At 36.4% G+C, this 27,035-nt stretch overlaps 1 pseudogene; it reads right to left on the bottom strand.

The window, feature by feature from the left end:
- Positions 1–10,005: 10,005 nt before the first annotated feature.
- LOC149188693 (caffeoylshikimate esterase-like) lies at positions 10,006–26,542 on the bottom strand (annotated as a pseudogene).
- Positions 26,543–27,035: the final 493 nt, after the last annotated feature.

Genomic DNA, 27,035 nt, shown 5'->3' on the forward strand with positions numbered 1-27,035 from the left:
ATTAATATTAATTAATATTGTTATTATGAATATCATTCACAATAATAACATTAAATATGTATAAAATTTTAATATAAAGTTTTAATATTATTTATTAATTTTAATTTTAATATTAATTATAATATTAATTAATATGAATGTGAATATTAATATTACTTTTAGTATTATTAATATTTATAAATATTAATTTTAACATTAAATATTATTGTCAATCATGGTCTAACGTTGCATTGTGACAAAGATTGTCTCAATATGAAAATTAACCCATGTTGCATTATGACAAATATTGTCTCAATATGAAAACAAATCATGGTCAAACGTCACTTTATGACAAAGATTGTGTCAATATGAAAATCAACCATGGTCAATGATGGCCAACCATGTTTATTTTAGGGTTTATAATATTCATTCAAACATCACATTGTGACAAAGATTGTCTCAATATGAAAATCAATCATGGTCAACTATGGTCCAATGTCACATTGTGACAAAGATTGTCACAATATGAAAATAAACCATGGTCAACCATCGTCGACCATGGTCAACCATGGTGGTCCAATGTCTCATTATGAAAAATAGTTTATCAATATGAAAATAAACTCTGATCCATCATGGTCAACCATGGCCAATAATCATGGTCACGTTGTAACGAAGATTGTCTCTTGGTCCAACAACAATGGCCATCCATGGTCAACCATGGTCCAACATCAATTGTGACAAATATTGTCTCAATATGAAAATCAACCATGGTTAACCATGGTCCAACGTCAATTGTGAAAAATATTGTCTCAATATGAAAATAAAACATGCCTAACCATGGTCGAACATCACATTGTGACAAAGATTATGTCAATATGAAAATCAACCATTGTCAACAATGGTCGACCATGTTTATTTTGTGGTTTATAATATTTATCTTAGGGTTTATATACCTAGGGTATATAATATTATGCCCTTAGATTTGATATTATTCCCTTGGGTCTATAATCCTGTGAATTTTGAGTATTAATCCCTTGTGCATTAATTCCTTGTGTATTAATTCCTTGTGTTTATTAACCACATTATAACAACAATTGTCTCAATATGAAAATCAATCATTGCCAATCATATTCAATCATAGCCAATCATGTGCAACCATGGTCAAATGTCGTATTATGACAAATATTGTCTCAAAATGAAAATCAATCATGGTAAAACATGGTAAATATGAAAATCAGGCATGGTCAACCATGGTTAAACATCACATTGTGACAGAAATTGTCTCAATATCAAAATCAACCATCATCAACCATCGCCAACCATTATAAACCATGCTCTAATGTCACATTGTGATAAAGATTTCCTCAATATCAAAATCAACCATGGTAAATCATGGTCAAATATCATCAATAGTCATGCTTATAGTGTGACAAAGATTGTCTCATAGTACAATGTGACATTGTCACAAGCAAGGTCATCCATGGCCAACTATGGTTAACCATGGTCCAACGTCACATTGTGACACAAATTGTCAATATGAAAATCAACCATGTTCAACCATGCTCCAACGCCACATTGTGACAAGGATTCTCTTTATATGAAAATCATGGTCAACCATGGTCTAATGCCACATTCTGAAAAATATTGTCTCAATATGAAAATCAATCATGGTCAACATGATCAACCATGCTTGTTTTAGGTTTTATGATATTTATCTTAGAGATTATATACCTTTGGTTTACAATATTAATCCTTTGGGGTTTTTTATGCTTTTAGTATTAATCCATCATTTTTATTAGTACCTTTGGTTTATAATATCAATCCCTTGGGTTTATTAATTTAAGGGTTCATATTCCTAAGGTATAATATTATTGATAGGGTTTATAATATTAATCCTAGGGATTAATATAGAGCCATTGTCAACCATCGTCAACCATTATCAACCATTACAAAACTTAGGTTTAATACAAGGTTTATAATATCAGGACTTTTTAATATTTAGTTTATAATACTAAATTTTAATATTGGCTTTGTAATTTGTGATACTAGGGCTTATAATATTAATCATAGGGTTTAATGTCAATCCTTTGGATTATTCAATCACTTGGATTTTTAATATTAATATTTTGAGTTTATTAATCCCATAGATTTATAATATTAATCCCTTGGGTTTAAAATTATTCCCCACTTTATAATCCATTTAGTTTATAATATTAATCCTTTATGTATATTTTTTTTTTTTTGTAAATCATGCTAATTCTATTATAGTACAAAAAAGATTACAGAGAGAGTTACATTTGCCACAAAGAGTTGGGTACATGAACAGTTTGACATTCTGAGACTGAAACTGAGCCGGAGAAAAAGAGGGACTATGAAACTGTCCGCTGACCCCAAGCTAGAACCAACAGAGAACTGGACCTAGGTGCTATACTTCCACTCCCTGCCGAGGCGAGGGAGGAGTTTACAGACCTTGCAAATCCCACATTCAAAAAACCCGACATGACAGACACAGACATTATAATCGACATACAAAAAACTGAGTGGTGCGACCCAAAAACTATCACAGACTGACTCCCATTATTTACTGTAGCTGCTGCTTCGACATCCTGAGACTGAACAAAGTGTTTCCATAACACACAGAGCGACCATGCAACGTGCCTAGGCATCTACGGAGGTGGATGGTTGCTTCTCCACCACTGGACAGGCATATGGATCTGGTTGCTCCTCCACCACTATACAGGCATATGGGTCTGAAGCACTCGAGTCTGTGTATGGCGCGTCATCCTTCGCAGGCTCGCTTGTTCCCGCTCTATTCCCCACCACCGCACCCGAGGCTTCCGCAGGCTGTAATCGCGGACCCTGAACATGCGAGGGTGGCCGAGGCTCTGCTGGGGCTTCTGGTCTATCTTCATGGTCGCATTTTTCAATGCGCACTGAAACATAGTAGATTGCGTTGTCCAGAGCACACGGGAACCTGAAGCGGGTTGATGGGTGCGAACCAAACGGACACACCGCGGCTCTTCCCCGCCCTCTTCCTCTTCCGCGCCCTCTTCGAGCTCCTGGTGAGCTAATCTCCTCCGACGGGGAGTCGAAGGATGCCGAGGAACGTGGCGATGAAGCCCGACCTCTGGCACCGCCTCTTGAACCTCCCCGCCTGCAAGCGCCACGTAACCTCTCACGCGACATCCTGTAATGAACAAATAACCAATTCTGCCCAGAGGCCACGAGTGCTTTGCGCCACCGAGGATTCTAAACCCATGCAACAACTTATACAACAGATGAGAAACAGGTAATGGAACACGAATTCGAATAGCAATGCTTACCACACAGGTCGAAAGTCGAGCCTTTTCAGGAGCTGCACGGGGTAAATTGCTCCCAGAGAGCTGAGCAGACCAGAACCAGGTATGACCAAAGCGCCGAAGGGCCAAATCTCTAACAAGGGCACAGAGGAACTGAAACACCGCGACACTCAGAGCTTCTGGAGGTCGAAGGCGCTCAGAGACTTTGCTTAAAAAGAGCAGAATGACACTCAATACACTGAACCATAGCATAGAGCCGTAAATTCTCTGACAATCCAGGGTTGAGACCAGGGCCTCCGTAGCCGAGGGCCGAGGTCTGAGTCTTGGCTCATGCACCCACGGTGCAGTCATCCAAGAGCCGAACGCACCATTCACAATTGAGACCATACAGAGCTTCCAACAGACAATGGCGCTTCCCGCACCTTCCAACGGAACACCTCTCATCGGCAAACCAAGGCGAACGACCAATATACCTCTGCAACCAGCTGTTCTCCCCCTACCATTAATGCTCGCATAACTGTTGGCCGGACCGAGGTGATGGCTTCTCGAGGCTTCGGTCCATTTGGCTGGAGCGAGCAGCCACTTGCCATTTAATAAGGCCGCCTCCTCATTCATTGCGCTAATTAACACCCGCAGCCAGGGAATCCTTTATGTATATTAATTCCTTGGATTTATAGTAATAATCTCTTGGGTTTATAATATTAATCCTAAGGTTCATAATATTAAATTAGGGTTTAGATTATTAGGGTTTAATATTAATCCCATGGTCTAATGTTATTCCATTCGGTTTTTAATCCCTTGGGTTTTTAATATTAATCCAATGGGCTTAGTAATCCATTAGGTTTATAATATTGTTCCTAGGGTTTATAATATTATTCATAGGGTTTATATTCCTACGGTTTAATATTAAGCATATGGTTTATAATATTAATCTTAGTGTTCAATATTAATCCCTCAGTCATAGCCAACCATGGTCAACCATGGATGAATGTCACATTGTGACAAGGATTGTCTCACCATGAAAATCAATCATGTTTATTTTAGTCTTTGTAATATTTACATTTGGGTTTACAATTGTTGGGTTTACAATATTAGTCCTTTGGGTTTAATATTATTCCCTTGGGTTCACAATCCCTTGGGGTTTTAGTATTAATCCCTTGGGGTTTATTATACATTTAGGTTTATAATATCAATCCCTTGGGTTTATTAGTCCCTTAGGTTCATATTATCAATCATGGTCAACCATGGTTGAATGTCGCATTGTGACAAGGATTGTCTCACCATCAAAATAAATCATGTTTATTTTAGTGTTTGTAGTATTTATATTTGGGTTTATAATATTAGTCCCATGGTTGAATGTTGTATTTTGACAAACATTGTCTCACCATGAAAATAAACCATGTTTATTTTAGTTTTTGTAATATTTATATTTGGCTTTACCAGGTTGAATGTCCCACTTTGACAAATATTGTCTCACCATGAAAATAAATCATGTTTATTTTGGTCTTTGTAATATTTACATTTGGGTTTATGAATGTTGGGTCTATAATATTAGTCCCTTGGATTTAATATTATTCCCTTGGGGTTTTAGTATTAATCCCTTGTGTTTATTATTCATTTTGGTTTTAATATCAATCCCTTGGGTTTATTATTCCCTTAGGTTTATAATATCAATCATGGTCAACCGTGGTTGAATGTCACATTGTGACAAGGATTTTCTCACCATGAAAATAAATCATGTTTATTTTAGTCTTTGTAATATTTATATTTTGGTTTACGAATGTTGGGTTTATAATATTAGTCCTTTAGGTTTATAATATAAATCGTAGCCAAACATGGTCAACCATGTTTGAATGTCGCACTGTAACAAGGATTGTCTCACCATCAAAATAAGCTATGTTTATTTTAGTGTTTGTAGTATTTATATTTGGGTTTACCAATGTTGGATTTATAATATTAGTCCCATGAGTTTAATATCAATCTTGGTCAACCATTATCAATCATAGAAAACCATGGTCAACCATGTTTGAATGTCACATTGTGATAACGATTGTCTCACCATCAAAATAAATCATTTTTATTTTAGTGTTTGTAGTGTTTATATTTGGGTTTAACAATGTTGGGTTTATAATATTAGTCCCACAGGTTTAATATTATTCCCCTGCGTTCATAATCCCTTGGGGTTTTAGTATTAATCCCTTAGTTTTATTATTATTTTAGGTTTATAATATCAATCCCTTGGGTTTATTATTCCTTTAGGTTTATAATATCGATCATGGTCAACCATGGTTGAATGTCACATTGTGTCAAGGATTAATAGTATAACCCAAGGTATATAAAACCTAAGATAAACAAAAGGGACTAATGTGACATTCAACCATGGTTGACCATGGTTGTCTAATATTAGTTCCTTGGGTTTATAATATTAGTCCCTTATGTTTAATATTATTCCCTTTGGTTCATAATCCCTTGGGTTTTTAGTATTAATCCCTTTGGATAATAATAAACAAAAGGGACTAATATTATAAACCCAATGTATACAAACCTTAAGATAAATATTAAAAATACTAAAATAAACATGGTTGAATTAATAAAAACTAAGAATAATAATAATAATAATAATAATAATAATTATTATTATTATTATTATTATTATTATGAATTATTAATAATTAATATTATTAATACTTTTATGAGTTTATATTATTATAATAATATTAATATAATAATCATAAATATATAAGAATATCATTGTTATTATTTATGTAGTTATTAATTATAATAAATAGTTGGTCTTTAAAAAATTGCACATAATAATTCACTTATCACTATTCTAATTATGGTTGGATCGTGATTATTATTATGAGCTATAATAATAATAATAATAATAATAATCCAACAATTGTGATAAGTGAATTATTATGTGCAATTTTTTAAAGACCAACTATTTATGATAATTAATAATTACATAAATAATAACAATAATATTCTTATATATTTATGATTATTATATTAATATAATTATAATAATATTAATAATATTAATTATTAATAATTCATGATTAGTAATATTAAATATAATAATAATCATAATATATTATTATAATAATAAATAATAATAATAATAATAATAATAATAATAATAATTATTATTATTATTATTATTATTATTATTATTATTATTGCTATTATTATTATATTAATAATTATATTTGTATGTTATTATAATAATATAAAAACAATATAGTATTATTATTATATTATTATCCGATATTATTATTATTATTATTATTATACATATAATTGTTATTATTATTTTTTTAATTTTATATTATTATTATTATAATATAATAATAATTATATTATTTTATTTTTTTAATAATATAATGATAATCTAATTAACTAATATTACTAATATTATTATGAGTTTATATTATTATTATAATATTCATATAATAATATATATAAATAATCTGGTTGTTAATATTTATATAGTTATTAATAATCATAAATAGTTGGTGTTTAAAAAAATACCCATAATAATTATTAATGTGGTTGATATAAGCTTATAGCCATATATTAATCACATTGGAAAATGTGGTTGTATATATGTTTCATATAACCCTATAGGCCTTTATCAACCACATTGGTAAATGTGGTACCAATGTGGTTGTGCTAGATAAAAAGGATTGCAACCATGCACAACTAATCAAATGTGTTCATCCATAGAGAAATGGTAAAATGTATGAGAAAAATATTTGCATTCCACAACAATTGAAGAGATGGTAAATGGTAGGAAAACAATAGCTGCCTTCCATAACAATTCTTTTTCCATGGCCATCAACACAAAAACAATATAGGAAGAGTGAAATTGGGGAGCATAGATCTATTTTCTTACCCTTAAGCCCTATCACATGGAAATGTATGTACTATCTACATTTTTAAAGCATTAATTTTTTTTTGTTTATGTAGCATGGGATATTCAATATTCAAAAATGTCTTTGTGCCCATCACAGTATGTGCTTATCATGTAAATGATAGTTGTTATGAAATATAGGAAGGTACAATTATATAAAGTTTACTAATCTCTTTCCCGTCATTGATATAAAAGTTATTGATCTCCTTTCCCCTCAGCTGCATGGGATTGACTATACCGTACACCTTACCTTTGTATCTAGCTGGCATCCTTAATTTCACTATAAGAAACGAACATCGGATCAACATTAGTTTTTGATATTTTCCCGTGAGGAATACAGGGTTGTTGTACAACCTAGAGGGGGCAAAACACCAAACGAAACAAAGAATCTACATATTCTTTATGCACCTTTACGATGCTTGAAATAAAAATTAATTGAGATTTATACTTATAATGCCTACTGTAGATTCTTACATGCAATAAAAGTCCATTGTGGTTTTTCCTAATACTTTGTAGGTTCAGGGTGAAAATTGAAGCTCAAAGATGAAATACCGTCCATAATCTCAACAATATTGAAGATCGATCACTACAGTACTCTCGATATGGCCAGAGAATGAGTATAAACTGTATAAAATTTTCGATATCAGTCTAGAAAAGAACATTCTAACAACTGTGAACAGAAAGAATTATAACTCATTTAGATAAAGGTTCCATTGATTAAATAATCGATGAGGACGACCAATCTGAGAGAGGTTAAACTTTTATACTGTATCGACTAACTTTTGGAAGTACAAAAAGGAAAGAACAAGTAGTGCTCGAAGATTTAGAGCCCAACACATCGATAACAACATCAAAGAAAATAAAAGCTTATAGACAATGTGATTCATTGAATCTGTTAAGATCGAGGAAGATATCAAGAAGACAATGCATATATTATGGATGTAATTATGCATTTCTTCCCTCGCTGACCAACTTGCTTGTCTTGATAAACCCTCTCATTTTTCATTGACGAGAAGAAAGATGGGTTCTCCTTACCAACTTGCTTGTCTTGATAAACCCTCTCATTCTTCATGGACTAGAAGAAAGATGGGCTCTCCTTACCTTTCACTGACACAGGACAAATTGAGGGGAAACACAAAGATGTAAATGAAATTACTAGTCAGATATGAGATAAGAATTGTGGCAGAATTATGTTTAAGTAGAACTGCTTATATGTGCAATTGGATGGTTTTTTGGGCTACATTTGTGTGGAAGCAACTATCTTTGGTAATGCTAAACCTAAGTTTTTCCTGGAAATTTCTCTTGCAGGACATCAGATACAAAGCAAAATGTGTCGTGGGAACTTGGTTATTTGGTATTGTCTTCTAAGTAAATATCAATTCTAATCAATTTTATATTAGGTAGTGTAAGTAGTAAGATTTGCATATTGTACAATTCCCATCTTTCTTTTCACTTTGAGATAGTTGTGTAATTGTTCTATGCTTCTTGAAAGTAGAAAACTAAACATCTATGATTTTAATTGAGGTTATGATAGTCTTCCTATTCATGCAAATATAAATTTATTTTAGAAGCCACATGCTTTTTGTGAGACGAAATAGGGTAACACTGCTCCATATTACATTCAAAGCTTAACCTCTTTAATCATGCAATGACCTTATTAGAGGATTTGTGAGCTTTCAAAACCTATAACTTGCTGCTTATAGACTGCCCTATCTAAATTCGTTGTTTTAACTAGCCCGTCATCATCTCATCATCTTATTGTTGTTCAAATCTCTTTGACATTATTTCGAGTAAAGGATCATCCCAAATAGGGAAAACTATGAAATTTTCATTAGAGGACATATGACTACTCTGCCTAAATTCTAACAGTTGCTCTAAAATAATCTTTCTGCAAATTTCAATGTCATAAGACAACTCAATGTCATAAGCCTTAAAAGCGATTTTACAATGCTATGTTTTCTAGTTATTAGGTTACAATTATGGCACAGCGGTTGCGTTGAGACGTCGCCTTACGCATTTTATGTTTCCTTTTTATTGTTTCGGTGCATATTTTACAATGGTATAATTTATGTTTTCAATGTAATATTAATACTACCTACAATAAGCATATCCCTGTAACTCTTACTGATATGCACGATCGTGGCATTGATGTGAAGATCAAGCTGACTAGTTATTGGTTTGACGAATTAGGTATGTAGTACATTGTTACTAAATAATGTACTTTAACATAAACATGTACGAGGCATATTTAGCCATTGTTCTTGTCATTCAACATACTCCAAATATATACATGTATTTTTTTGCAGGTGAGTTGAGTTGAGTTATTATAATTAGATTTTTTTTATTGTATTAAGGAAATTGAGAATATTTGGACATGGTTTAGACTTCCTCAGTGTCCTATCAAACTTGTTCATTCTCTTGTCAAACAAACTTATGGTTTTTGATTTTCATACCTTGCTTTTTCTCCACTCTTTCGCAGATACTTCATACTTTACAATTTCCTTGGTTTAAATTAATATCTCATGTCATTGTTAAATGACAGTTTCCAATGTAACAAATGTTTTATAAACAATGCACCTAAGGCGTCCAATTCTTTCACATATTATATGATCATTTTTATTAACAGAGTGTAGATAAACATTTGGGAACTATCATGAGTTCCTCCTACGAACGGTTACATTGGAAAATCGAAACATCACTTTTTTTTAATGACAATACGTTAAGGTGGTATTTCCAACGATGGTTTTATATATATCAAAAATTAATTTTGAATTTGTTCTATATATATATATATATATCAGGCTGCTGTTTTCATGGCAGACTATTTATGGGTGTTTCCAAATGAGGGTGTCCCGGGCACCCTGCACCACTTCTCTTGCCTAACCATGCAATGATGTCTGAGAATATCCATTCTATGTGCTCTGGAGGTTCTCCAGATGTCAATCCATGACCCATATTGGGACATAGTTTCAGCGTCTTGTCTAAGCTTTTGGAAGAGGCATACTGTAATTTGCTCCCAGACGGGTCTATTTCCTTATCATCTTCTCCATGACCAATCAGAAAAGGAAACATAAACCTGTACAATATAATTCATCAAGAATATCATAAGCTTTATCCAACGATAGGTACCCATGAAAGGCAGCTGGGATGACTTGAGATACAATTAATTAATAAAACGTTCTAATTTGGTACCTCGTCCAGTCGTTTCTCTATGTCCAAACTTGTCATTAGTAGCTCGACAACAGTCTTTAGATGAAGTCTTCCTCGATAAATATATGGATTTGCCAGAATCTGTGTAAGAGAACACGGGGGTGAACTTTGAAGCAATTGTATAAACATTGGATATTGCTACTAGGGATGAAATGATGTCAAAATATCTTACCTCCGCTCTCTTATTTGGGTCCTTAATGCCCACCTCTGAAATGTCCTACGTGGGCAAAAGCTTCCACGTAGGGATTATGGCAGTTAGCATCCACAATATGTTGAGAACCAGGGGGCGAGGTTTTGTCCAGGCTCTGATACCACTTATTGAGTTAAGAGCAGAGAAAGAAAGAACATCAAGAACAAAATGAGAGAGAAGACCAAGAAATAGAAACTGAAATGTGAATCTATTTATTCGATGATGAGTTTTCATTACATGGCATTCGATATATTATGTGAACAGCTACCGTTACACATAACTAAACTACCCGTTACATAACTAGAAACTAAATTGGTTACAAAAAACTGTTTGACTTTGTTAGTTTAACCAAGTTCGAGGTTACCCAAGTGGATGAATCCTCGGAATGCCGAACAAAGATGGTGAGCCCCCGTAAGCCTGTGGATGAGCTCGGTTAAACAGGCGGTGTGCTCCGGATTCTTCATGGACGTGTCTTGTCTACCAACACGGTGAAGAGGAGTTGACCTGGGATGGAGCAAGCTCTCGAGATAGGTGGTGCTCCCATGTAAGGTGTGTGCTTCCAACGCATTGGAGCGGAGAATCCTGGTTGGTAGAGAGGGGAGAATCCTGCGGATGGTTTGAGGGGAGGCTCGATGTTCCTTTGTTCGAGGGGAGGATTGTTGGGTATACAAACAATGTCCCACATTGATTAGAAGTGGTAGAAGTGGGAAGGATCATGGGTATATAAGGATGAACAAATATCTCCATTGGTATGAGGCCTTTTGGGGTAAAACCCAAAAACAAACCCACGAGGGCTTAGGCCCAAAGTGGACAATATCATACCATTGTGGAGATATGTGGTGTCCAGAGTACCAACAGAATGAAAGAAGGTTCAAGCGTTGCAGAACATTTGAATGTTTTTAATACACTAATTTGTCAATTAACAGATATGGAAGTCAAAATACAGGAAGAAGATAAAGCCATAACCTTGCTGTGTTCTCTGCCTGAATCATGGGATCACTTCGTAACCTCAATCAGCTTCAGCTCTGCTGATTCTTTGAAGTTTGAATCAGTCGTGGGAGCCCTTCTGTCTGAAGAGGTACGAAGGAAATCCAGCACTGATACAACTGCATCAGGAGCCATGGTTGAGCGGTGAAAGCTCAGGTTGTTGGCTGGCTTGGCTGTGTTTGAGCCAAGGACAATAATAGATCTATTATTGGTTGGTTTTTCCCCCAATTGGGGTTTTCCAGATAATCATGGTGTACATGGTTTGAATGTGTATTTCTTGATTGTTATATTTATTTATGTTGAACCCTAACATATTGAGTTAAGAGAAAAGAAAGAAAGAACATCAAGAACAAAATGAGAGAGAAGACCAAGAAATAGAAACTGAAAACCTGAAGAACGAAGCAAATCAGGCTGATTCAGGTATTGTAGACGAAGTTTTATCTGCTGAAGATTTGTGTATGATAGATGAAACTTCACCTGAATGTAATGTCTCTCATAGTTTTGATAGCTGGCTGTTAGACTCTGGTGCTTCGCATCATATGTGCCCACATAGAAACTGGTTTACTTCGTATGAAAATGTAAACGGTAGTTCTCTGTTTATGGGTAACAATATGTCATGTCAGACTGTTGGGATGGGAGATATCAGGATTAAGATGTATGATAACACAATTAGGACATTAACTAGTGTTAGACATGTGCCTGATTTGAAGAAAAATTTAATCTCTTTGGGAGTATTGGATTCAGATGGTTATAAGTTTACAGGTCAGGATGGCGTCTTGAAGGTCTTCAAAGGTGCTCTTGTGGTTATGAAGGCAGAGAAGGTCGAGAATCTTTACAGGTTAAAAGGAAGTACTCAGGTTGGTGAAGCAGCGGTTGCGTCAGAAAAGGAAGAAGCAGGTACTCGTCTGTGGCATCAGCGTTTGGGTCATATGAGCGAGAAAGGTCTTCACATACTGATGAAACGTAAATCTCTTCCCGGTCTGAAATCCTTGAATTTAGATTTCTGTAAACATTGTGTGTATGGGAAGCAGTGTAAACAGAGATTTAAAGTTGGTAATCATAATAGTAAAGATGTTTTAGACTACATTCATTCTGATCTGTGGGGGCCTTCCCCTGTTATGTCATATGGAGGTGCATTGTATTTTTTAACGTTCATTGATGATTACTCTCGTAGAATTTGGGTCTATATGCTAAAAAGGAAAGCTGATGTATTCAATGTTTTTAAACAATTTAAAGTAATGGTAGAGAAAAGAACAGGCAAATCTATTAAATGTCTAAGAACTGACAATGGTGGTGAGTTCACTTCTGTTGAGTTTGAACAATACTGTAAGGATGAGGGCATTGTTAGACACAAAACTGCTGTTTATACTCCTCAGCAAAATGGTGTTGCTGAGCGTATGAATCAGACTCTTATGGAAAGAGCCAGAAGCATGATCAACAATGCTAACTTTCAAAAGGAGTTGTGGGCAGAAGCAGTATCTACTGTTTGTTATTTAGTTAACAGATCACCTTCAGTAGCAATTGATTGTAAAATTCCTGAAGAAGTCTGGACAGGTCAGTCTTGTGACTATTCTCATTTGAGGATATTTGGCTGTGATGCTTATTCTCTGATTCTGAAAAATCAGCGTTCAAAGTTAGATCCAAAGTCGAAATGTTATGTCTTTGTTGGGTATGACTATGCAGTGAAAGGATATAGGTTGTGGGATCCTACATTGCGGAAGATAGTCATTAGTAGAGATGTAACATTTGATGAATCCTCTTTGTTAAAATCAAATGTTGAAAGAATTGAACAAGAACAGGTATCGCCGTGTAACCGAGTTCAGTTGGAGGCTAGATCTTTCGGTGACAGTCGAAAGGAAGGAGAGACTTCTGGAGACAAAGGTGTTAAAGACACAAAGGAAGCCGTTGAAGCTTCTGAACCAGTGCAAGTTTCTGAACCAGTTCAGCAACCAGTCACTCTGAGAAGATCAACAAGGGAAAGGAAAACTCCCAAAAGGTATGAAGATTCTGCTTCATCTTTTGCTTTGGTTACTGAAGATGGGGAACCGTCTTGTTATCAGGAAGCGATAGATGACACAGATAGCGAAAAATGGAAAAAGGCTATGGAAGAAGAAATGGACTCCTTAGCCAAGAACAATACCTGGGATCTTGTAGAGCTTCCTGAAGGGAGAAGTGTTGTTGGATGTAAATGGGTCTTCAAGCTGAAAAGGAAAGTTGATGGTAGTATCGAGAGATATAAGGCGAGATTGGTAGCAAAAGGGTATTCTCAGGTTGAAGGTATAGACTTTCATGAGATTTTTTCTCCAGTTGTAAAACTTGTTTCTATACGTACTGTGTTGGCACTAGCTGCGTTGCTTAATCTTGAGTTAGAACAGTTAGATGTTAAAACAACTTTTCTACATGGTGATTTGAACGAAGAGATATATATGGAACAACCAGAAGGTTTTGTACGAGGTCACAGCAGAAGATTAGTTTGCAAGCTCAGGAAATCATCGTATGGTCTGAGGCAGTCTCCCAGACAATGGTACAAGAAGTTTGATTCCTTCATGGTGAGCCAGAACTTTATAAGAAGTGAGTATGATCATTGTGTGTACTTCAAAAGTTTCAATGACATATTCATTATCTTAGCTTTGTATGTTGACGATATGCTTATTGCAAGCAAAAGCATGGAAGAGATCAACAGGTTAAAGGCTCAACTCTCTAGGGCATTTGATATGAAGGATCTTGGAGCAGCAAAACATATCTTGGCCATGGAGATACACAGAGACAGGAAAAATGGTAAGCTTTGGTTATCACAGCAGAAGTATGTGGAGAAGGTACTTGAAAAGTTTTCTATGAATAATGTGAAACCTGTTAATGTTCCACTAGCTTCCCATTTTAAGCTATCTTCGGTTTTGAGTCCTAGAGCTGATGAAGAAAAGCAGTATATGTCTCATGTACCATATGCAAATGCGGTAGGCAACTTAATGTATGCGATGGTATCTACAAGACCTGACATTTCACATGCAGTTGGAGTTGTCAGCAGATTCATGGCAAATCCAGGTAAAGAACATTGGCAAGTAGTGAAATGGGTGCTTCGATATCTAAGAGGCACAAGAGATCATTGCATCGTCTTTGATGGTAGTGAAGGATCAGTCTGCGGATATGTAGATGCTGAATATGCAGGTGATTTGGACAAAAGAAGATCTACTACAGGTTACGTCTTTACTCTTGCAGGTGGAGCAATTAGTTGGATGTCAAAGCTTCAAGACACGGTTGCATTGTCCACTACCGAAGCTGAATATATAGCTGCTTCAGATGCCAGTAAAGAAGCAATCTGGTTAAAGGGTTTGCTCGATGAAATCGGAAGGACGCAGGAGAAAGTGAGTGTACTTTGTGATAGTCAAAGTGCTATTCACTTGGCCACAAACCCTGCCTATCACAGCAGAACCAAGCACATTGATGTGAGATATCATTTTCTGAGACATGTGATCGATGGTGGAAAAGTAGCTCTTAAAAAGGTCCACACACGAGAAAATTGTGCAGACATATTCACAAAGCCAGTTACAGTAGAGAAGTTGCGGTGGTGTTTAGCTTCTCTTGGCTTGCAGGAAAGATGATGAATGGGAAAGTTGTTGTCAAGGTGAAGTTTGTTGGTTTGACAACGAACTTGGTTAAACTAACAAAGTCAAACAGTTTTTTGTAACCAATTTAGTTTCTAGTTATGTAACGGGTAGTTTAGTTATGTGTAATGGTAGCTGTTCACATAATATATCGAATGCCATGTAATGAAAACTCATCATCGAATAAACAGATTCACATTTCAGTTTCTATTTCTTGGTCTTCTCTCTCATTTTGTTCTTGATGTTCTTTCTTTCTCTGCTCTTAACTCAATAAGAGCAGAGAAAGAAAGAACATCAAGAACAAAATGAGAGAGAAGACCAAGAAATAGAAACTGAAATGTGAATCTGTTTATTCGATGATGAGTTTTCATTACATGGCATTCGATATATTATGTGAACAGCTACCGTTACACATAACTAAACTACCCGTTACATAACTAGAAACTAAATTGGTTACAAAAAACTATTTGATTTTGTTAGTTTAACCAAGTTCGTTGTCAAACCAACAAACTCCACCTTGACAACAACTTTCCCATTCATCATCTTTCCTGCAAGCCAAGAGAAGCTAAACACCACCGCAACTTCTCTACTGTAACTGGCTTTGTGAATATGTCTGCACAATTTTCTCGTGTGTGGACCTTTTTAAAAGCTACTTTTCCACCATCGATCACATGTCTCAGAAAATGATATCTCACATCAATGTGCTTAGTTCTGCTGTGATAGGCAGGGTTTGTGGCCAAGTGAATAGCACTTTGACTGTCACAAAGTACACTCACTTTCTCCTGCGTCCTTCCGATTTCATCGAGCAAACCCTTTAACCAGATTGCTTCTTTACTGGCATCTGAAGCAGCTATATATTTAGCTTCGGTAGTGGACAATGCAACCGTGTCTTGAAGCTTTGACATCCAACTAATTGCTCCACCTGCAAGAGTAAAGACGTAACCTGTAGTAGATCTTCTTTTGTCCAAATCACTTGCATAGTCAGCATCTACATATCCGCAGACTGATCCTTCACTACCATCAAAGACGATGCAATGATCTCTTGTGCCTCTTAGATATCGAAGCACCCATTTCACTGCTTGCCAATGTTCTTTACCTGGATTTGCCATGAATCTGCTGACAACTCCAACTGCATGTGAAATGTCAGGTCTTGTAGATACCATCGCATACATTAAGTTGCCTACCGCATTTGCATATGGTACATGAGACATATACTGCTTTTCTTCATCAGCTCTAGGACTCAAAATCGAAGAAAGCTTAAAATGGGAAGCTAGTGGAACATTAACAGGTTTCACATTATTCATAGAAAACTTTTCAAGTACCTTCTCCACATACTTCTGCTGTGATAACCAAAGCTTACCATTTTTCCTGTCTCTGTGTATCTCCATGCCCAAGATATGTTTTGCTGCTCCAAGATCCTTCATATCAAACGCCCTAGAGAGTTGAGCCTTTAACGTGTTGATCTCTTCCATGCTTTTGCTTGCAATAAGCATATCGTCAACATACAAAGCTAAGATAATGAATATGTCATTGAAACTTTTGAAGTACACACAATGATCATACTCACTTCTTATAAAGTTCTGGCTCACCATGAAGGAATCAAACTTCTTGTACCATTGTCTGGGAGACTGCCTCAGACCATACAATGATTTCCTGAGCTTGCAAACTAATCTTTTGCTGCGACCTCGTACAAAACCTTCTGGTTGTTCCATATATATCTCTTCGTTCAAATCACCATGTAGAAAAGCTGTTTTAACATCTAACTGTTCTAACTCAAGATTAAGCAATGCAGTTAGTGCCAACACAGTACGTATAGAAACAAGTTTTACAACTGGAGAAAAAATCTCATGAAAGTCTATACCTTCAACCTGAGAATACCCTTTTGCTACCAATATCGCCTTATATCTCTCGATACTACCATCAACTTTCCTTTTCAGCTTGAAGACCCATTTACATCCAACAACACTTCTCCCTTCAGGAAGCTCTACAAGATCCCAAGTATTGTTCTTGGCTAAGGAGTCCATTTCTTCTTCCATATCCTTTTTCCATTTTTCGCTATCTGTGTCATCTATCGCTTCGTGATAACAAGACGGTTCCCCATCTTCAGTAACCAAAGCAAAAGATGAAGCAGAATCTTCATACCTTTTGGGAGTTTTCCTTTCCCTTGTTGATCTTCTCAGAGTGACTGGTTGCTGAACTGGTTCAGAAACTTGCATTGGTTCAGAAGCTTCAACGACTTCCTTTGTGTCTTTAACACCTTTGTCTCCAGAAGTCTCTCCTTCCTTTCGACTGTCACCGAAAGATCTAGCCTCCAACTGAACTCGTTGACACGGGGATACCTGTTCCTATTCAATTCTTTCAACATTTGATTTTAACAAAGAGGATTCATCAAATGTTACATCTCTACTAATGACTATCTTCCGCAATGTAGGATCCCACAACCTATATCCTTTCACTGCATAGTAATACCCAACAAAGACATAACATTTCGACTTTGGATCTAACTTTGAACGCTGATTTTTCGGAATCAGAGAATAAGCATCACAGCCAAATATCCTCAAATGAGAATAGTCACAAGACTGACCTATCCAGACTTCTTCAGGAATTTTACAATCAATTGCTACTGAAGGTGATATGTTAACTAAATAACAAGCAGTAGATACTGCTTCTGCCCACAACTCCTTTTGCAAGTTAGCATTGCTGATCATGCTTCTGGCTCTTTCCATAAGAGTCCGATTCATACGCTCAGCAACACCATTTTGCTGAGGAGTATAAACAGCAGTTTTGTGTCTAACAATGCCCTCATCCTTACAGTATTGTTCAAACTCAACAGAAGTGAACTCACCACCATTGTCAGTTCTTAGACATTTAATAGATTTGCCTGTTCTTTTCTCTACCATTACTTTAAATTGTTTAAAAACATTGAATACATCAGCTTTCCTTTTTAGCATATAGACCCAAACTCTACGAGAGTAATCATCAATGAACGTTAAAAAATACAATGCACCTCCATATGACATAACAGGGGAAGGCCCCCACAGATCATAATGAATGTAGTCTAAAACATCTTTACTATTATGATTACCAACTTTAAATCTTTGTTTACACTGCTTCCCATACACACAATGTTTACAGAAATCTAAATTCAAGGATTTCAGACCGGGAAGAGATTTACGTTTCATCAGTATGTGAAGACCTTTCTCGCTCATATGACCCAAACGTTGATGCCACAGACGAGTACCTGCTTCTTCCTTTTCTGACGCAATCGCTGCTTCACCGACCTGAGTACTTCCTTTTAACCTGTAAAGATTCCCGACCTTCTCTGCCTTCATAACCACAAGAGCACCTTTGAAGACCTTCAAGACGCCATCCTGACCTGTAAACTTATAACCATCTGAATCCAATACTCCCAAAGAGATTAAATTTTTCTTCAAATCAGGCACATGTCTAACACTAGTTAATGTCCTAACTGTGTTATCATGCATCTTAATCCTGATATCTCCCATCCCAACAGTCTGACATGACATATTGTTACCCATAAACACAGAACTACCGTTTACATTTTCATACGAAGTAAACCAGTTTCTATGTGGGCACATATGATGCGAAGCACCAGAGTCTAACAGCCAGCTATCAAAACTATGAGAGACATTACATTCAGGTGAAGTTTCATCTATCATACACAAATCTTCAGCAGATAAAACTTCGTCTACAATACCTGAATCAGCCTGATTTGCTTCGTTCTTCAGGTTTTCGGATTCCTTCCGTTTCCAACAGTCCTTCCTCAAGTGTCCAACTTTACCGCAATTCCAACATTTTGCCTTACACTTTTTGCCCTTCGATTTCGACCTGGAAGACCCCCTTGGTTTGTCTCCTCTTTCCTTTGAGCGTCCTCTAGCGACCATGGCTTCTGATGCAGTTGTATCAGTGCTGGATTTCCTTCGTACCTCTTCAGACAGAAGGGCTCCCATGACTGATTCAAACTTCAAAGAATCAGCAGAGCTGAAGCTGATTGAGGTTACGAAGTGATCCCATGATTCAGGCAGAGAACACAGCAAGGTTATGGCTTTATCTTCTTCCTGTATTTTGACTTCCATATCTGTTAATTGACAAATTAGTGTATTAAAAACATTCAAATGTTCTGCAACGCTTGAACCTTCTTTCATTCGAAGACTGTATAATTGTCGTTTCAGATAAATTCTGTTGGTTAATGATTTCGTCATATAAAGGTTTTCAAGTTTTTCCCACAAACTTGACGCCGTAGTCTCTTCAACGATGTTGAAGAGAACTTCATCCGCTAGACATAGCCGGATGGTACTGAGAGCTCGGGCATCCAAGTCCTCCCAGTCTGAAGTAGTCATGGTTTGTTGGTTTGACAACGAACTTGGTTAAACTAACAAAGTCAAACAATTTTTTGTAACCAATTTAGTTTCTAGTTATGTAACGGGTAGTTTAGTTATGTGTAACGGTAGCTGTTCACATAATATATCGAATGCCATGTAATGAAAACTCATCATCGAATAAACAGATTCACATTTCAGTTTCTATTTCTTGGTCTTCTCTCTCATTTTGTTCTTGATGTTCTTTCTTTCTCTGCTCTTAACTCAATAAGTGGTATCAGAGCCTGGACAAAACTCCTCAAACCCGTGATCCTGTAGACGGTAGCAGAAGTGCTGGATTCCTTGAGGACGACCTGTGGACGACGTGGACGGCGGCTTGAAAAATACGAAGAGCGTGGACGACCTTGTGGAACGTGATAGAATTCCTGAGGACAGGACGCCCTGTGGACGGCGTTGCAAAATCCAGACCTGTGGACAGCGTTGCCCTGTGGACGGGGTTGCAGTATTAGCAGACGGTGTTGCAGTATTCCGGATCACTGAGATTGCCCAGTGTTGTTGAAGATAGGACGGCCCAAACGTTGTGGCCTGTGGATGACATTTGCAATCCGGGTATTTTTTTTTTAGCAGGATTTAAAAAAAAAAAAAAAGGGGTTGGCAGAATAGCAGTTTGCAGAATTTTTTAAAAGATAGCAGATTGCAGAATTTTTTAAAAGATAACAGTTTGCAGAATTTTTTAAAAAGATAGCAGATTGCAGAATTTTTTAAAGGATAGCAGAGGTAGATAGCAGCAAAGGTTGTTGTTGTGGCCTGTTATAAAATTATTGAAAAAAAAGGAAGGGTTTACTGATTTTTTTTTTTTAAAGATAGCAGCAGAGATTGAAAAGGGTGTTGTTGTTTGTTTTTAAATATTGTAGAAGAACAAGTTTGCAAGGGATTTGCACGAATGTTGTGAAACTAGAAAAACAAAAGGGTTTGCAAGAAATCAAAGGATTTGAAACTTGTCTTTCTGTTTGAATTGAGGAAGTTATTTGTTTTTTTTTGTGGAAAGACTGAAACCCTGGGAATGAGGAAAATGGCCAAGATGTCGAATGCTAGATTCGAGGTGGAGAAATTCACCGGAAAGAGCAATTTTGCTCTTTGGAAACTGAAGGTCAAGGATCTGCTTGTGCAACAACGGTTGCACAAGGCATTGGATGGGGTTACTAAGAAACCCACAACCATGACTACTTCAGACTGGGAGGACTTGGATGCCCGAGCTCTCAGTACCATCCGGCTATGTCTAGCGGATGAAGTTCTCTTCAACATCGTTGAAGAGACTACGACGTCAGGTTTGTGGGAAAAACTTGAAAACCTTTATATGACGAAATCATTAACCAACAGAATTTATCTGAAACGACAATTATACAGTGTTCGAATGAAAGAAAGTTCAAGCGTTGCAGAACATTTGAATGTTTTTAATACACTAATTTGTCAATTAACAGATATGGAAGTCAAAATACAGGAAGAAGATAAAGCCATAACCTTGCTGTGTTCTCTGCCTGAATCATGGGATCACTTCGTAACCTCAATCAGCTTCAGCTCTGCTGATTCTTTGAAGTTTGAATCAGTCGTGGGAGCCCTTCTGTCTGAAGAGGTACGAAGGAAATCCAACACTGATACAACTGCATCAGAAGCCATGGTCGCTAGAGGACGCTCAAAGGAAAGAGGAGACAAACCAAGGGGGTCTTCCAGGTCGAAATCGAAGGGCAAAAAGTGTAAGGCACAATGTTGGAACTGTGGTAAAGTTGGACACTTGAGGAAGGACTGTTGGAAATGGAAGGAATCTGAAAACCTGAAGAACGAAGCAAATCAGGCTGATTCAGGTATTGTAGATGAAGTTTTATCTGCTGAAGATTTGTGTATGATAGATGAAACTTCACCTGAATGTAATGTCTCTCATAGTTTTGATAGCTGGCTGTTAGACTCTGGTGCTTCGGATCATATGTGCCCACATAGAAACTGGTTTACTTCGTATGAAAATGTAAACGGTAGTTCTGTGTTTATGGGTAACAATATGTCATGTCAGACTGTTGGGATGGGAGATATCAGGATTAAGATGTATGATAACACAGTTAGGACATTAACTAGTGTTAGACATGTGCCTGATTTGAAGAAAAATTTAATCTCTTTGGGAGTATTGGATTCAGATGGTTATAAGTTTACAGGTCAGGATGGCGTCTTGAAGGTCTTCAAAGGTGCTCTTGTGGTTATGAAGGCAGAGAAGGTCGGGAATCTTTACAGGTTAAAAGGAAGTACTCAGGTCGGTGAAGCAGCGGTTGCGTCAGAAAAGGAAGAAGCAGGTACTTGTCTGTGGCATCAGCGTTTGGGTCATATGAGCGAGAAAGGTCTTCACATACTGATGAAACGTAAATCTCTTCCCAGTCTGAAATCCTTGAATTTAGATTTCTGTAAACATTGTGTGTATGGGAAGCAGTGTAAACAGAGATTTAAAGTTGGTAATCATAATAGTAAAGATGTTTTAGACTACATTCATTCTGATCTGTGGGGGCCTTCCCCTGTTATGTCATATGGAGGTGCATTGTATTTTTTAACGTTCATTGATGATTACTCTCGTAGAGTTTGGGTCTATATGCTAAAAAGGAAAGCTGATGTATTCAATGTTTTTAAACAATTTAAAGTAATGGTAGAGAAAAGAACAGGCAAATCTATTAAATGTCTAAGAACTGACAATGGTGGTGAGTTCACTTCTGTTGAGTTTGAACAATACTGTAAGGATGAGGGCATTGTTAGACACAAAACTGCTGTTTATACTCCTCAGCAAAATGGTGTTGCTGAGCGTATGAATCGGACTCTTATGGAAAGAGCCAGAAGCATGATCAGCAATGCTAACTTGCAAAAGGAGTTGTGGGCAGAAGCAGTATCTACTGCTTGTTATTTAGTTAACAGATCACCTTCAGTAGCAATTGATTGTAAAATTCCTGAAGAAGTCTGGACAGGTCAGTCTTGTGACTATTCTCATTTGAGGATATTTGGCTGTGATGCTTATTCTCTGATTCCGAAAAATCAGCGTTCAAAGTTAGATCCAAAGTTGAAATGTTATGTCTTTGTTGGGTATGACTATGCAGTTAAAGGATATAGGTTGTGGGATCCTACATTGCGGAAGATAGTCATTAGTAGAGATGTAACATTTGATGAATCCTCTTTGTTAAAATCAAATGTTGAAAGAATTGAACAAGAACAGGTATCGCCGTGTCAACGAGTTCAGTTGGAGGCTAGATCTTTCGGTGACAATCGAAAGGAAGAGGAGACGTCTGGAGACAAAGGTGTTAAAGACACAAAGGAAGCCGTTGAAGCTTCTGAACCAGTGCAAGTTTCTGAACCAGTTCAGCAACCAGTCACTCTGAGAAGATCAACAAGGGAAAGGAAAACTCCCAAAAGGTATGAAGATTCTACTTCATCTTTTGCTTTGGTTACTGAAGATGGGGAACTATCTTGTTATCAGGAAGCGATAGATGACACAGATAGCGAAAAATGGAAAAAGGCTATGGAAGAAGAAATGGACTCCTTAGCCAAGAACAATACCTGGGATCTTGTAGAGCTTCCTGAAGGGAGAAGTGTTGTTGGATGTAAATGGGTCTTCAAGCTGAAAAGGAAAGTTGATGGTAGTATCGAGAGATATAAGGCGAGATTGGTAGCAAAAGGGTATTCTCAGGTTGAAGGTATAGACTTTCATGAGATTTTTTCTCCAGTTGTAAAACTTGTTTCTATACGTACTGTGTTGGCACTAACTGCGTTGCTTAATCTTGAGTTAGAACAGTTAGATGTTAAAACAGCTTTTCTACATGGTGATTTGAACGAAGAGATATTTATGGAACAACCAGAAGGTTTTGTACGAGGTCGCAGCAGAAGATTAGTTTGCAAGCTCAGGAAATCATCGTATGGTCTGAGGCAGTCTCCCAGACAATGGTACAAGAAGTTTGATTCCTTCATGGTGAGCTAGAACTTTATAAGAAGTGAGTATGATCATTGTGTGTACTTCAAAAGTTTCAATGACATATTCATTATCTTAGCTTTGTATGTTGACGATATGCTTATTGCAAGCAAAAGCATGGAAGAGATCAACACGTTAAAGGCTCAACTCTCTAGGGCGTTTGATATGAAGGATCTTGGAGCAGCAAAACATATCTTGGGCATGGAGATACACAGAGACAGGAAAAATGGTAAGCTTTGGTTATCACAGCAGAAGTATGTGGAGAAGGTACTTGAAAAGTTTTCTATGAATAATGTGAAACCTGTTAATGTTCCACTAGCTTCCCATTTTAAGCTTTCTTCGGTTTTGAGTCCTAGAGCTGATGAAGAAAAGCAGTATATGTCTCATGTACCATATGCAAATGCGGTAGGCAACTTAATGTATGCGATGGTATCTACAAGACCTGACATTTCACATGCAGTTGGAGTTGTCAGCAGATTCATGGCAAATCCAGGTAAAGAACATTGGCAAGCAGTGAAATGGGTGCTTCGATATCTAAGAGGCACAAGAGATCATTGCATCGTCTTTGATGGTAGTGAAGGATCAGTCTGCGGATATGTAGATGCTGACTATGCAGGTGATTTGGACAAAAGAAGATCTACTACAGGTTACGTCTTTACTCTTGCAGGTGGAGCAATTAGTTGGATGTCAAAGCTTCAAGACACGGTTGCATTGTCCACTACCGAAGCTGAATATATAGCTGCTTCAGATGCCAGTAAAGAAGCAATCTTGTTAAAGGGTTTGCTCGATGAAATCGGAAGGACGCAGGAGAAAGTGAGTGTACTTTGTGACAGTCAAAGTGCTATTCACTTGGCCACAAACCCTGCCTATCACAGCAGAACCAAGCACATTGATGTGAGATATCATTTTCTGAGACATGTGATCGATGGTGGAAAAGTAGCTCTTAAAAAGGTCCACACACGAGAAAATTGTGCAGACATATTCACAAAGCCAGTTACAGTAGAGAAGTTGCGGTGGTGTTTAGCTTCTCTTGGCTTGCAGGAAAGATGATGAATGGGAAAGTTGTTGTCAAGGTGGAGTTTGTTGGTTTGACAACGAACTTGGTTAAACTAACAAAGTCAAATAGTTTTTTGTAACCAATTTAGTTTCTAGTTATGTAAGGGGTAGTTTAGTTATGTGTAACGGTAGCTGTTCACATAATATGTCGAATGCCATGTAATGAAAACTCATCATCGAATAAACAGATTCACATTTCAGTTTATATTTCTTTGTCTTCTCTCTCATTTTGTTCTTGATGTTCTTTCTTTCTCTGCTCTTAACTCAATAGGTTTTAATTCCTCGTTTATCTGTATTACGTATAAACGCGGTGAGCCTGAATATAAAAGCCTTGACAGTAATGTCCAAACTATTGGAGCCTGTTTTTACAATGAGTTATTTTTTTCATTTTTTTTTTCAAAATAAATGTGATGAGACACTAGAGTTTGTTTCTAAGGAAATCTGTTGAGCTGATTGTAGTTTGGGATGTAGCGGAGACATCCAATAAAGACATGACAGAGACAGCCAGGTTGAATATCAAACAAAAGTACTTTAAATTCTAAACAAGGCAATTTTTACAATCTGTCCATACTGTAAAGCATATATCAAGGATTCAATGTAACATTATTTATAATTTATACTTTGGATAACAAGCCAGTATTGTATTTGAGTTTTGAATTTAAATGGATGGTAAATTCTGGGAATATCGAGGAATTTGACGATCAAAAGAGAAAAATATCTTAGAGTTAAACAATTGACCACTCCTCTGACTGTCAGTTTTCAATAGAAAACATATCTAAATACAACTAAAGCTCTGTGGATTATTTGCAATTTATACCTTGCACATAGGGGCAACGAGCACAGCACCAGTCCAATAGTCAGGTTGCTTTCGATGGATGAGAAGTTTCGCAGCTCCTCCCATTGATTCGCCATAAAGGAACCTCGGTTTCTCCCTATACTCAACGCGCTCTGCAAAATAATTTCCATACTGTCTTCTTACTATGCACAGCTACAGATCTCATACAGTTTTCCCGGTGAAAACAAATCACCATAACATTTAAATATATTGCATGCATAAAAAAATCCCAATCAAACATACCAGCAACTCTCTCGAAAAATGTTGCACAATCATTTACAAGGTCTTCAAAGCTTTTTATGTAACAACGTACTCCAGCAGATTTGCCATGTCCTTCGTAATCTATACCAAATACTGCATACCCGGCCTCTGCAAGCCTAACTCCTGTGTCTGTGAATAGCTCCAATTAGGTTATTAGATTTTCATTAAAAATAATAACAAACTTCAGTCAATAAACTCCCAAATATGGTTAATCAACTACAATCCTGTTCATATTCTTTCGGTACATGGATCCAAAAAACCACAGACACAGTCGAAGTACCTTTCATGAAAATGCTGCACTCTGTGCCAAAGCCTAGATTTACCAGAAGGAAAAAAGTTATACAATATAAACCCTAAACCCTGAACAAACATACTAAGCTTAATAATTGTCAACGTGTATTTCCTAATTCCAATCCAAAGAACAATTTACATAATACAAACCTGAAATCCTGAACATATAACTAATTTAATAATTAAATAGATGTTTTCCTTAATTTTGAAATTCACAGGTTTCAATCGAGAAATATAGGGTATTTACATCTACATCTCAGTACACTGGACTTAAGAAGTCAAATCCTTATTATCAGAATTGGTGATAAAGATTATATTATGATGTAGACTCTGAACAACGAATTGTAAAGTTATGTGATGCTCACCATGACAGGCATATAAGGGCTTTGGCTTCCCTGTCTGCCGGTGTCCATCTGCAAGTAAAGAGATTCACTCCTCGTGAACTTCGTATGAACTCCTGCATACAGATTTACTTCAAAGAATATCAGCTCTCAAATTTATAAACATCCATATTTTTTAGAATAATAATAGTGTTATGTTATTTACCTCTTCATATCTGACGTTAATGAGTTGTTCCTCTGACATGCATGGTTCCTGAAAAGAAAAGCCAGTAGTTTCATATAATTATTTTGAACTATATATAGAAACAGCCTTAGGAATACAAAAGAGTGTAATTCTATTTCTCACTAAAGAATCTATATAAAATTGGTCTTATTCTTAATTCTTATCAACTTGATAAGGGTATATATATTATTACATCTGTAACTTTTTTCTCTGTCTCTTCAATATAAGTGGTGTTCAAAAAATAAGGAGAAGCGGGATTATACATAACTTCCACAAACAGAACACTCACGAAAGAATAGGAATTAACAAAATGACTAAATCTATTATGTATGTGTTTTTTACTTACAAGGAGATAATCTATATTTATAACCAATTGGAATATAGAAATAGATGTGATGAGGTAGTTCGCTTACCCAGCAGTAACAAATTAAATATGCATAAAATACAATTTTAGTAAAGTATGAAAATGATATATGTATAATATACCAATACTCATCATAAATAAAATTTTAGT

Source organism: Pinus tabuliformis, chromosome 3_1, assembly GCF_031772625.1.
Source record: "Pinus tabuliformis cultivar Carrire ecotype Pingquan chromosome 3_1, CPIR1, whole genome shotgun sequence".
In the NCBI taxonomy this organism is placed as follows: Eukaryota; Viridiplantae; Streptophyta; class Pinopsida; order Pinales; family Pinaceae; genus Pinus; species Pinus tabuliformis.